A 13,328-nucleotide genomic window follows, 5' to 3' on the forward strand; every position below is an offset into this window, starting at 1 on the left:
CTTTTTATACCTTTTTTTCTTTTATTACTGTTTAGCTTTCTTTTCTTGATGCCTCCCAAACAAAGCACTGACAGCCAGCTAGGTGGCCACTGTACACTGGATTCTGTCCCTGAATCATAATCTCATATAAGATTTCTTGCTTTACTCAAAACAGATTTATAAACGTAGAAAGAAACTTTTACTTTCCTATTTCCCCTCAAAGCAATGTAAAAGGATTCCTAACTCAATGTTCAATATGTATAAATACACATTGAATAAAAACACACTTGCATGTATTTGACTATTATGCATCTAATGTTTCTTTTTTAAGAAGATAAAGAACTAATTTAATGTGTCGCTTTCCTGTTAGGCAGTAGAGCCACATTATATTTATGTAAAGATTTCATAATAACTTGTTATCCATAGTGAATGAAATCTTGGGTTAGCATTCATCTTTTTTTTTTAATATTTTATTTATTCATGACAGGTACAGAGAGAAAGAAGCAGAGACATAGGCAGAGGGAGAAGCAGGCTCCCTGTGGGGAGCCTGGTGTGGGACTTGATCCCAGGACCCCAAGATCATGCCCTGAGCTGAAGGCAGATGCTCAACCACTGAGCCACCCAGGCATCCCTAGCATTCATCTTTAATGGAAGGTCATTGTGAAGGTTTATTGCATTTCAAGTGAAGAAAATACCTAAAGCCTTCACTAGATAGCTGTGTATATTTCCTTCAACCCTTAGATCTCTAGTTATAGATCCTAGGAATTCAATATTGGCCACATACTTCTCCCAGCTCACAATACTCACCCTAGAAAGAAGGAACATGATTGGGTCCAGTTTGAACATGGGGACATGCAATGGAGCCACTCTGATTATAGATGGTCAAATGATCTGTAGCTGGTATGAGTCCCATGGTGACCTACACTTGGGTAGTGTCTGGTCCCCTGCAGTCTACAAGGGACTGGAGTAGAGACTGGGGAGCAACTTGCTCATTTGGACATGGAAGCCGGAATGCAGGGACCATATGTATTTAACTATGGTATCTTTAGTGCTATTAGACACCTCATACCTGAGTCAAAAGGCTCAGTATATGTTTACTGCATGAGTTAATTAATTAATAAAAGAATGCATGAATGAAAAATGTCTTGATATCCCTGGCAAAATGGTGGATCAGCTGCCATAGAAATCTGAGTGCTCAAAAGATCGAAGAAGTTTCTAAAAGATGTGCTCAGAGAAGTGAGAGAACTGTTCCTTCACTTGTACTGCTGACTTGTGCTAGAGAAAATTACATAATGATACAGAAGTGGTGTCACTACAGATTCTTGTTCTCTAATATCAATGGAAAACTCAGGGCTGTCCAAATGCTAAGGTCTGGGCTCGCCTGCTCTCCACAGCAGCTGTTTCAGCCTTGCTCCACTATCCTTAAGCTTTCTGCCTCCCTTCATCAGGTCACTTAGTACAGAAAGGCCTGCTGCCAATTTTACAGAGAAATTGGACAACATCTAGCAAAAGAAATAATCTCATCTGCCTGACACTTCATGTAGAAATGTGTCAAATGGGAGTGTTATCTCTCCCTGTCCAAGTCTAATCTTAATACCCTTCTATTCCATTCCTTCAAGGAACTCTCTCCTTCCATTATCTCTGTCTTAGAAAATTTTTAGAGTTTTATTGAAGCTCTTTATTGGAGCTCTTTTATTGAAGCAATAAACTGTACATATTTAAAATGTACGATTTGGTAAACCTTGACATAGAGCTACACCTCTGAAGCCATGGTTACAATCAATATAATGAACATATCCATCACCTCCAAATATATCCTTGTGTCCCTCTATAATCCCTTATTCCCATTCTTGTCTCTTTTTCCTCTGCTGTGACAGGCAACCACAGATCTACTTTCTGTCACTGTAGATTAGTTCACATTTTCTAGAGTTTTATAAAAAGGATCATACATCAAGTATTCTTTTTGGGGACTGGCTTTATGCATTACGTACTGATGGATATTTGGGTTGTTTCTGGTTTTGGGCTATTACAAATAAAGCTAATATGAACATTCTTGTACAAGACTTTGTGTAGATGTATATTCCTTCTATCTTGGGTAAATACCTATAGTCAAAAGGATGAATCATATTCACTAGATGGTATGCATGTTTCATTTCCCTTTTCTTTTTAAATATTTATTTATTTGTTTGAGAGAAAGAGAGAGAGCACAAGTAGGGGGAGGGAGAAAGGGAGAGAATCCTCAAGCTGACTCCCCACTCAACGCGGAGCCCTACGATGCAGGGCTCTATCTCATGATGCATGAGATCATGACCTGAGCTGAAACCAAGAGTCAGATGCTTAACTGACTGAGCCACCTAGACATCCCATATGTTTCATTTCTTAAAGAAACCACCAAGTTTTTTCCAAGGTTGCTGTACTATTTTACATTTCCACAAGCAGTACAGTGGAATTCTAGTTGCTATACATTCTGAACAACCCTTGACATGGTCAGTCTTACTAATTTTAGCCATCTCATAGGAGTATAGTGATATCTCAGTTTTGGTTTTAATTTGCATTTCCCTAATGATTAATGAACATTTTTCCTTTGCTGCTTTGGCATCAGTATATCTTTTTTGGTGAAGTAATTGTTAACTCTTTTGTATAGGTTATTTTTTTTTTATCAGGTTATTTACATACTTACTGAGTTTTGAGAATTCTTTATATATTATGAATATAAGTCCCTTATCAATTATGCAATTTACAAAAAAATTTCTCCCCATTGGTGGGCTGTTTCTTCATTTTCTTAACAGTCTTGTGAAGAGCAAAAATTCTTAATTTTTGATGAAGTTCATTTTATCATTTTTTTCTCTTATGAATAGTGCTTTTGGTGTCATATATCAAAAATCTTTGCCTAATTAGAGCTCAGAAATAATTTTTCCTAGAAGTTTTTTGGTTTAGGTTTTATATGAGGTCCATGATTTGTTTTGAATTAATTTTTATGTATGGATCAAATTTCAATTTTTTGCATATGGATATTTATGTTTTCCAGTACCATTTATTGAAAAGATTATCCTTTCTCCACTGAATTGACTTTTCTCCTTTGCTGAAAATTAATTGACCATGTATTTGCAAATCCAAATCGGACCTTCTATTCTCTTCCATTGATCTATCTGTCTATCATAATGCCACACTATCTTGATTACTATTTTTCATGCCAGTTATGTCATAGACCACTTGCCAGCCTATGACTTGGTTTTCTTTGGGTTCGGTTCCCATCCATGGTCCAGTCACTGCAGCCAAGTGTCAGAGGCTTACAAAGTATAAAGGCGAATTACTGAGGACTATCCACGTGGGCTGAGGGCAGGGCAGTTTCCTTTCACACGTGCTAAGGTAATATGTAGGCACCCGGTTCTATCCTGAAAATATCCCACTCTTTCCCTATTTCAAGTTTTATGCTCTCTTCAATAATTTTTTTACATTGTGGACCTTTCTAAAATGCAGATATGATCATATAATTTCCTTTCAAACCTTCATCAGTGGTTTTTAATTGCCTTTAGGGTAAAGTCCAAGTTTCTTGACCATTCAGACCCAGCTTCTGCTTTCCCTTCCACTTTCCATTCTCCACTTATGTGGCTATATTCTAGCCATGTGAATTACTTGCCATTGCCCAACATACCACACTCTTGCTCTTCTTAGGGTTTTTTCATGTGTTTCTTCTGCATAGAATCTTTTGCCTCTAACCCTTTTCCCCAAGCTAGCTTTTACAAGTCTTATAGGTCTCAGATTAGATATAACATCAGTTCAGTTCAGCAAATATTTTTTAAGCAACTACTGTGAGTTAAAAATATGTTCCCTGAGAATGAAAAACCATGTATAACACATCTGGCCATTAATCCTGTTCTCTGCTCAGTTCCCATTTGCAAATGAGATGGGCTAATGTTCTTAAATTAGGATGGAGAGAGGTAAGGTGAAATGGAGGAAATGGGATTCTGTATTCCCAATAGTCTCTCAACCTGACCTTCCTGGATTAGGCAAATGAAATGGGTAACTGAGAGGTTCATGGAATCAGCGTTGTGATTCTGGAATTCCCAGCTAGTCATAGGATCTAGAATCATTTCTAGTATATTTAAGTTGGAGAAGTCAAGTACCAGCAGATCCCTCCCAACTCTAGCTGAGATTAGGATGGATTTCAATCACACAGCCAGGCCTCTGGAACTCTAGCCAGCAAACTCTGTAGGCTCACTCCAGTAATTTCATTGATCTCAAAATAATATGACCTTGTAATTAATGAAATTGAATTTGGGGGCCCTATTCAATCATGGTGGAGTTTACTGTATGTGGAAGACAAATGTAACAAAGGGCAGACAAAGAGTGGTATGTAGGTGCAAGGAAAGGCAATGGAGCAAAGCCTCTCTGGGACAGGAATATTCAATTAAAACTTAAAGGATGAGTGGGAGTTAGAGCAGGTAAGGGAGTAGAAAGATGGGTCTGGGCATCAGAGCCCTCTCTGATACCTCAGATCAGCATAGGTCCTCCTCCTGTTTCAAGCCCCTGCTGGGGTCTTACTTCTATCTGACATTTGTTGCACACACCACAACAGTCTTTTTCTTATTTATCTCCCTCCTTAGACTGGAAGCTCCTTGAGGACTGAGACTAAATATTTAGGACTGAATAGCCTATCAATTCCCTTTGTGTGAAGTAGGAACGAGGACTCTCTGGGCACAGGAATGAAAAAGGTGATGGAATGTGATTTACAATTAAAAATAAGTAATGCAGGCCCACAGGTGCAAGGCACTTTTATGGGAAGAAAAATGGCATCCTTTCCTGAAGAAAGATTCAGCCCTGCACTGGCTGCACTGAACATGATTTGGTGAGTGGAGAATGGGCTGGATTTTAGCTTCCGTTCACTGCTTGTCTGAGTTCTCTGTGCAGCACACCAACTCCACAGCTATCCATAGTGGGCCTGTTGATTTTTCACTACAGTCCCTGCAGTGGCTAGTAAAGGGCCGAACACATAGTAAGTAAATATTTAAAAAACAGTCCATAGAAGTGAAATTTACATTAAGGATAACAGTGTTGCCTGAGTACCATGTATATTCCGGATTGTCAGGTATGACCATGGAGGTGCCTGGTGAAAAATGGTGGTGCCATATGGGAGGCAGTCATTTCCAGCAGAAGGCTCACTGTAGCCTCTGGAGATACCTTGTCATATCAGGGGAGTAAGGGGGTAGTGGTGGGACCTGTTCTTGACTACACATGAGAATGCTATAAGGAACTTTGCAGTGGTTTTAAGGTCTTACAGTAGAAAGTAGAAACAAAACCCTTGAAGGTTATTTCTGGTTTGCCTTAGCAGCAAAGAAAGCACTTGTATATGAACTAGCCTCCAATATTCTAAATCTCTTGGGAGCAGAGCTCATTTATAACTGCCTGGTCAAATTTGAATTGAGAAGACGAAAGCTTGACATAGTTTTTGAACTTAGGCAATAAGTAATGACATATTAGGGTAATTAAGTTTATGAAAGTCAACTTACTAAAACAAAATTGGAAGAGTTTCTAAAAATGTCAGTTATTCTAAGGCATCACTGATTGAAAGATTATACCATTATTTTATGGACCTTCAAGAAAGAAAAGAAATGGCAATTACAAACTAGAATTTGTAAAACACATCTTGATTTCAGAGATGTTACAATGTTTAAAAGAAAGCCTTACAGAACTGATGAAATTTGGGTTACAGAATACCTCATCTTTTTCTTTTTTGAAGATTTTACTTTTAAGTAATCTCTACACCCAACATGGGGCTTGACCTTACAACCCCGAGATCAAGAGTTGCATGTTCCACTGACTGAGCCAGCAAGGCACTCCTCCATCTTCCTGTTTAGTTTAGTTTTAATATATTGCTATATATCTTTAAGGAAAATAAGAGTTATTTTCCTGGTGAGAACAGACTAACAGTTTAAGTTCCCTTGACAGGTACATCTTCATGGCAGAGTGCGGTTTGCTATCAAAGTTTCATGACACCATCTGTTAAGATCATTTTCATATCATTCCATGCTCATTGAGCAAGTAATTTGGTGTTCCTGGCATCCTTCTCTACAGGGGAGGGAATGTGTTGATCAATCTGTCTGAGTATTCTATTATGGTTGGCAGTCAGAACTTTTCCTGTAAATTAATATATTAACATGTGATTTATACACTTGTCTCTTATACATTTCATGCTTCTGAGCTTGATCAATTCTGGTCTAATTGATTCTCAACCTGCAAAGCTAAGAGCCAAACCCTAGAGGAAAATGACTCCTTGGCATTATCTTTCCCACATGAGGCACTAGTTGAACAGAAAGCGGACCTCTTTCTTTGTCAACTTTAAAATGCAAACAGCACTTTGAGCATGTGGTGTTTGATCTATTTGACCATAAGACATTTGAGGGTTGAGAGTGTTCTCTTTACCTTCACATTTTCCAAGGGGCCCAGTACAATGCCTGGAACATTCTAGGCACCACATGAATATTAAAGAAGAGAGCGGCTCTATATTTTCAGTGCACCGTTCAGGTCCAGGTAGAAAAGGATTAAATTCATCAGCTATGTGGAAGCCAAAACCATTCTATGTTGAGGGTGAAGTATGACAATCAGGAATGAATCTGACAGTTGGTAAAAAAAAAAAAAAAATTTAATGTTCCGGAACAAGAAGAGAAATGGATAAGAAAAATAAAGATGATATTATTGTGTCATATATTTAGAACTGTATTTTTATTTCAGACTAAATGTTTCCTAAATCTATTTTTTTAAAGTTGTAACTACTCTTCCTTTCCTTCTTCAACATCTTTAGAAAATTTAAGTAATCTATGATAGAGATTTTCAGTTTCATTTAGAAGATGCTTAATGTCATTTACAATTAAACTAGAGATATCAAAATATAATTTCTAATTATTAGAATATAGTCAAAGGAACACATTTGTACAGTAATAGCTCCTAATTATTGATTACAAAGGAAATCAATACATTTAATGTAACCTATTGGCTTATTTTACGTTCATTTTGTATAGTAAAGCACATGGCTGGCTGAAATTGCAGATGCCCTTTTTCCTTGGATGGATCTCAACCAAATATCCCAGAACATCTGGAATCTTTCACTGCGGAAAAAATAAACAATAAAGGCATTTCTCAAATTTAATGTGTGTGGAAATTTGATGAAGGCCTAGTGAGGGCTTTCTTCTAACCAAGAGAAGGCTGGCTGGTTAGTTGCCAAGAATCCTTGAGTAGTGGCATTTACCTAGAGCCTGAGATTAGTCTCTCAGCCTTGTGAGTAGAGTGGCTCAGTTGCTATTTCCCCTTCTTCCCTTTTCATTTACTCCTGAACCCACTACAGTGGGCTGAGTCACTCCACTGACCTTGCTCTTACCAAGGTCACCAATGATCTTGTATACCCAGTGGACATCACTTATCTTTCATAACCTCTTTGCTACATTTACTCAGGATGTGCAGAGCCCCTGCTTTGTGTTCACCAGTCCCATTTCCTTTTCCTCCAGGGCACACTGCCTAACTACATTTCCTAGGCTCCGCCTGCAGTTAAGTGGGACCATGTGACTAAATTGCTGACTAGCGGAAAGTGAGAAGTGATTTGTGCCACTTCTGGGCTTGGCCACTTCAATTTACAGCATTCATTTCTCCATGTGTACTCTGTCTCTTTGCAGGATCCAGTAGAAGACTCTAAGACCTTCAGGGATGGTAAAGTCAAATAAATGGTGGAAGGACCTTTGGTACTTTAGGGTCTCCCTCTCCTTCCCATTGACTACAGTGGAGTGTGACCTGAATAAGAATGAAACTTTACTGTGTGAAGCCATCGAGATTATTTGTTATGGTAGTCAGCTGTTACCAATACTTCTTTGGTTTCTGTGGTGTTACTCTCATGCCTGAATCTCTTTTTTCTCTCTGTCCCTCCATTTCTTGTTTTCTTGGACTTCTCTACTTATTTCACAAATATTTTTTATTTAAGTTTCCATGGCCCACTATTTTCTTTTTCTACATGTGTTCTGTGAACAAACATATATTTTCATGGTCTACTTCTGATAGGCTGATAAGTTAGAGTAGTGAATATGTTCCTAAATATTAGATATAATTCTTCCCAAATATTAAAAGATATATCTTTACTAAACCTATTTTGCTACCATGTTTTACAAGGTTTTGTATTAAAAAGCTTAAAAAAATTTTTTTTTTTTTAAAGTAGGCTCCATACTCAGCATGGAGCTCAAAGCAGGGCTTGAGCTCAGGACACTTGAGATCAAAAGCCAGACACTTAACTGACTGAGCCACCCTCACCCCTTATGAAGTTTTAACTATGATTTTGAAATATTTATTATCTATTTCCTCATCTTCCCCATTCCCTGGTAAATTGAGGGTTGATTATATTTTTTGTCTAGTTCTTTTATTGGACTGTAAAAGCTCCTCGTGCATTCAACTGGTATTTATTAAATACGTCCAACAAACTTATTCTTCTTTCTGTCGTGGTACCTAGTACAGGACTTCGTATAGAGTGAGCAATTGGTGAACATTGGTTGAATTAAACTAAATTGTTTATTGGATACCTGCTATGTATAGGGCTCTGTGCTTGAGTTAATATGAGACAAGAATAAATATAAGATGGGATTTCTATTTACTTTATCTTTAGGTATGCTGAATATCCTCCTACCCCCACTACAAATGTCAAATATTACAATAGTTGCAGTTCCACAAATGAGCCTGCCTCGCAGCCTTGGTACTCAGAGGTGAGTCTAGAACTAGGGAGGCCCTAAGATAAATCCAAAACTTGTCTTTATTAGAATAGTAGATTAATCAATTTTCATTTTCTTCTTTTTGCTTGGATTTCAGAAGTATTAGAATGTGCAGAATTACCTGCTTTTTAATCCAACATCAAACTGCTTTTTCTTTTCCATTGGGTCATTTGAGACCACAGCTTACTTTGTATCTTTTATTGGGTAATTCTATTCACTAGAATAACTTTTCTTCCCTCTGTCTCTTTCTTTTAAAAGATTCTTAATCAGGGATTCCTGGGTGGTTCAGTGATTTAGCGCCTGCCTTCGGCCCAGGGCGTGGTCCTGGACATGGAGCCTGCTTCTCCCTCTGCCTGTGTCTATGCCTCTCTCTCTCTCTCTCTCTCTGTGACTATCATAAATAAATAAAAATTAAAAAAATATTTAAATACTTTTGCATTGTGCCACATAACTGGTCCTTGGATTTTTCCACTTACCTACATTTTTTTTCTTTTTGCATGACCTTATTCAAGCTTTCTACTCTTATCAGTTTTTTTGACACCTATTTTGTTTGTAGTTTCATCAACTACTACTGCTTTTACTAATCACAACTATTGCTGATACTACTGTATCTATAGTATTATATATCTTAGTTTCTGGATTCTAGTATAAACAAACAGCTTCATTAGTGAGACAAGTTCTGGATCATAGGTGAGTTCTAAGTGGTTCTATTTGCTTGTGGTAGGATACGTCTGTACATTAGTCAGTCAGTAATATAGATTCACAACAGAGGTTGGGAGATTTTTGTTTATTTTTGGTTTTTTTTGGTAACCTCTTTTTGTAGTGATAAAATATCTGGAGAATTTTCGTAGTACAAAGTATTTTTATTAATTGTAAATCCAGTAGTAAATGGAGAACGTCCAATTTTAATGATTCTGCAGGTGAAATGACCCAAAGGGATCCCCCGTCAATTGGCTGAAAAAATATACACATTTACATTTTATTATTTACTCTTTTGTGTAAATAAGGAAGGAAAAGTCACATTTTAAGGAGTTTAAGAGCTGTGTGACTTTGAGAAAATCACCTAACCTCCCGTTGCCGCATTAGGTTGTAATGAAATTCAATGAGTTAGGACAATATTTGGTACCTTGTAAGCACTCAGAAGTGTTAGTTGTGTGGTGTTTTTTTTTTTTTTTTAAGTGCTAGCTGTTATATTAATACAGCAAGTGTAAATATCTGTTGTTGGAGATCTATGTTTGCTGATGTTGAGAGTCACTATAGCACAGGATAGAGAATGTTCCTCATTTTCGTCCAATAAGCACAATTACAGTGTATTTCTCTGCATATCAACAACATCTTGAGGGCTTGGAGGATCACAGTTTATGATAGTTGCTAAACTAATGAAACTCTTTTTCCCCTTTAAACTGAAAACTGAGATTCAGAAGAGCTGAAGAATTTAAGACAGGACTTGTAGATAGATCCCTTGGGGACTTTTGGTTCATGTCAAACATATTAGCAACCTCTTGTTTGCTCAGTTCAAAGGCAAACAGAATACCCCGAAGTCAGTGTATCTCAAAGGATATATAGTATGTGAAACTCTGACCTCAGACTCTTGGGGGGGGGGGGGGGTGGACGCTTGTTAAAAAGGGAGCTTTCCAGAACTCTGTTGGGACCTCCTGATTCATCGAAGGGTTAACTGGTATCTCAAGTGCTTCTTACATCACCTTAATTTGGAGACTCGTGGCATATTGAGTGATGCAGGGAGCAAGCATCCTCCGTGCCCTTGAAATCTGCAAGAATCAAATGGGGCCAAACCCTGGGCACCTCTTAGGGTAGGCTGCTGTGCTAATGGACTCGCCACATTTGACGCTTTGCCTGGCCATGGAGCATCTCCCAACAACTGGCTCCCTTAAGATCCAAACCTTCCCCTGCCGTTAAGGTTGCGCTGGCAATCTTGAGTCCCTTAGCTGTTTTCATCAACAGTAGGAAAAGAAAAGGGGATTTCGGCACGCTAGTGGTTCTGGCATTCAAATATGGGCCTGTTCCACCTTAAAGGGCCTAGGCTCGCCGAAGTGCTCGGGTCTTTGAGAGTTTGGGCACCACCATATTTGGAGCGTGCCTACTTTGGGGCGGGAACCTCCTTGAGAGTGATTAGGTCAGCGCTGGGGGAGGTGACCTTGTTTGGTTTCTGGCACCCGAGAACAGTGCTGCACTGTTCCGGCGGCCCCCGCTGGCCTAATTGGCCCCCGCGCTCCCTCCGGGCCGGGCCGCCGCGCCGCTCCTCGCCGGCCGCCCCCGCGGCCCGCAGCGCGGCAGAGGCGGGAAAGCAGCGCGCCTGCGCCGTGGGAACCGGGGCCGGAGGCGAAAAGCGGGGAGCGGAGGGGGCCGTTGGAGCCGAGTAGCGTACAGAGCGGCGTGTGACGCGGGGACGCCGCGCGCTCCCAACGTCGCCCCGGTTTGACGCACACGGCACCAAACTGTGAGTTTCAGGGGTTATTTGGTCGGAATCTCCGGGGCTCGAGTGGGTTTCGGGCCTCTGGGCTGTGGCGGCGGCGGGATTGAGGGTGGCGGCCGGACTCGGGGGACGCGACCTCCGGCGCTCGGGCCCGGGGAGCTACGCCCTAGGCTGGGTCCCAACCATCCAAAAGGACGCGTTTTGCCGCACAGGCTAAGATGGCGGCGGCGGCCGAGGAGGCGGAGTTGGTGCTACACAAGGAGCCCGGGCCCCGGGTTCGGGGAGGCGGCGGCCGCGGCGGCCGCGGGGGGCGGCGGAGCCTGAGGTGAGCGGCGGCCGCCGCCGCGGGGCGGGACTCGGCGGAGAGTGGGGGGCGGGGGGGGGCGCTTTCCTCGGCGGCGTCGGAGGATCCGGGAGCGGACACAAAGGGGCTGAGCCGGGCACTAGACTTGGGGGTTTTGTTTAGTCACATGAAGCCGAGCAGCCAGTGAGCAGTAGGGGGAAGGGGCCGAGATGAGGCGGCTTGGGGAGCCCGGCGGTCGCCATTGCAACGCTCCGAGTAACGGGGCGGTCCGAGAGCAGCCCCCAAGCCCTCCTCGGGGCTGCTCGGCTGTGGCCAGAAGCTCCAGCTCTGGCGTGAGGGGTACACACCCCTCCCCTAACTGGGCCCGGGGCCGCAGAGCCCTCCCCTCCCCCCTTTTCCGCCAGATCCTATGCCGCTAGGTGCCTGGGAAGTAACAGCCAGAGGTAAATCGCCCCGAGTGTTTGGGTTGCCCGGGGCTTGGTGGGTGTCCAGCTAAAGCTTTTTGCTTCTCCAGGTCTGTCTGATTCCCTGGCCTTTGTGTCCCTGGGAGCTTTATCTCTGCCAGAGGAAAAGCAGGTGTGCTCCACTTCTCCCGGGAACCTGAAGATGAGTTGTCCCAGACCCTTCTCAGTGATTGGAGACTTAGGTGGTGGAGCTAAAGGTTTCTCGTTACGAGACTTCCACAGACGACTTTCGTGTTGGGATCCATCCATGGTTTAGCGACATTAGTGGAAAACTTTCCTTGAACTGCCTGAGTAATTAATACTGACATAAACTTAGTCGTCATAAAACTTTTATGTTTAGACTTTCAGATGTTTTTGTTTTTGTTTTTTTTTGTTGTTGTTGTTGTTGGGTCATTGAGAAGTATTCCACAAGGGGGTAAACGCAATGGGGGCCTAAATGATGGTCCTGTTTTGTATACAAGTCAATAATTACAACAGAAAAATACCAAAACACCATCATCATCTCTTCTGGCCGGTTCTGACTAATGCCAGGCTTGTTGCATCTGGATGATAGATTAGATTTGCCTTAATAGTATATTGCTTCTCTGCAGTAGTTTAGTCACATTTCTTTGGTCCAAGAAGAAGGAAAGCGTTTTCAAAAAAATAAGACAACTCCAGTAACTCACTCAAAGCAAGGAAACCTGCTGTTTGTCTTCAGTGTCATGTGTAAGTATCCAGGAAATGTGATGGGCAGTAGTCACGCCTTGGTAGCTTTGGTGAGGAAAAAAATTAGTTTTTATGAGGTAGTTATAATTTACTTTAGACACCCTAATAGACGAAACATGAAGGCTCGATCACTGTTGGTGCAGCGGTAGGCATATTCCTGTTAAAATCAAGGCAGCGGAAACTTTAGAATTCTAACATAACTTGAAGGGACCCTGCACTTAGGGCTGCACCATACTTTGTATATGGTATGAACTAATATTTGAAGTACAGCAACTGGAAACAACTACTGTTTTGACCAGGTCACATGAACAGAGTAAATAATGTGATTGAAGGGATAAACACATTTAGATCGTTGACTTTAGATGTCTGTCCAAATTAAAATTTGGGTTTTTTAAGATGACTTAAAGCTTTCATTTTCCTTGCTTCTTTCAGACGTATGTTTTCCCCCGCTTAGCTTTCCTTCTTCTAATAGAAGAATAGAACAGTCTTAACTGTATTAAAAGAATAGGAGATGCATTGACATGGGCAAAATGTATTACTGAGTCGTGCAGTTTTAGAGTGGAAGGAATCTCAGGGAGCAGCTAGTTATATCCACTGTTTAAGATCTATTTAGGGCCAGATATGATTTAGTTCATGGATAATGGAAAATTGTCTTTTCAATTTCTACCCCCTTGCTCCTTTCATTGGTCACATTGCTG

General features: G+C 41.0%; 1 protein-coding gene across 16 annotated transcripts in view; it reads left to right on the plus strand.

Moving 5' to 3' along the window:
- The first annotated feature begins 10,986 nt into the window (after positions 1-10,986).
- ZNF644 (zinc finger protein 644) overlaps positions 10,987-13,328 on the plus strand; it is a 105,656-nt gene continuing 103,314 nt past the window's right edge. For 4 of the 16 annotated variants that reach the window (XM_025996480.2, XM_072754646.1, XM_072754643.1 and 1 more), the window contains exons 1-2: positions 11,050-11,181; positions 11,976-12,630. The gene's annotated coding sequence lies outside the window, so the exon portion shown is untranslated. Of the gene's footprint in view, positions 11,483-11,975; positions 12,631-13,328 lie in introns of all 16 variants that reach the window. The other 12 variants (XM_025996479.2, XM_025996483.2, XM_025996481.2 and 9 more) reach the window with 10 other exon arrangements.

The sequence above is a fragment of the Vulpes vulpes genome, chromosome 3, assembly GCF_048418805.1.
Source record: "Vulpes vulpes isolate BD-2025 chromosome 3, VulVul3, whole genome shotgun sequence".
In the NCBI taxonomy this organism is placed as follows: domain Eukaryota; kingdom Metazoa; phylum Chordata; class Mammalia; order Carnivora; family Canidae; genus Vulpes; species Vulpes vulpes.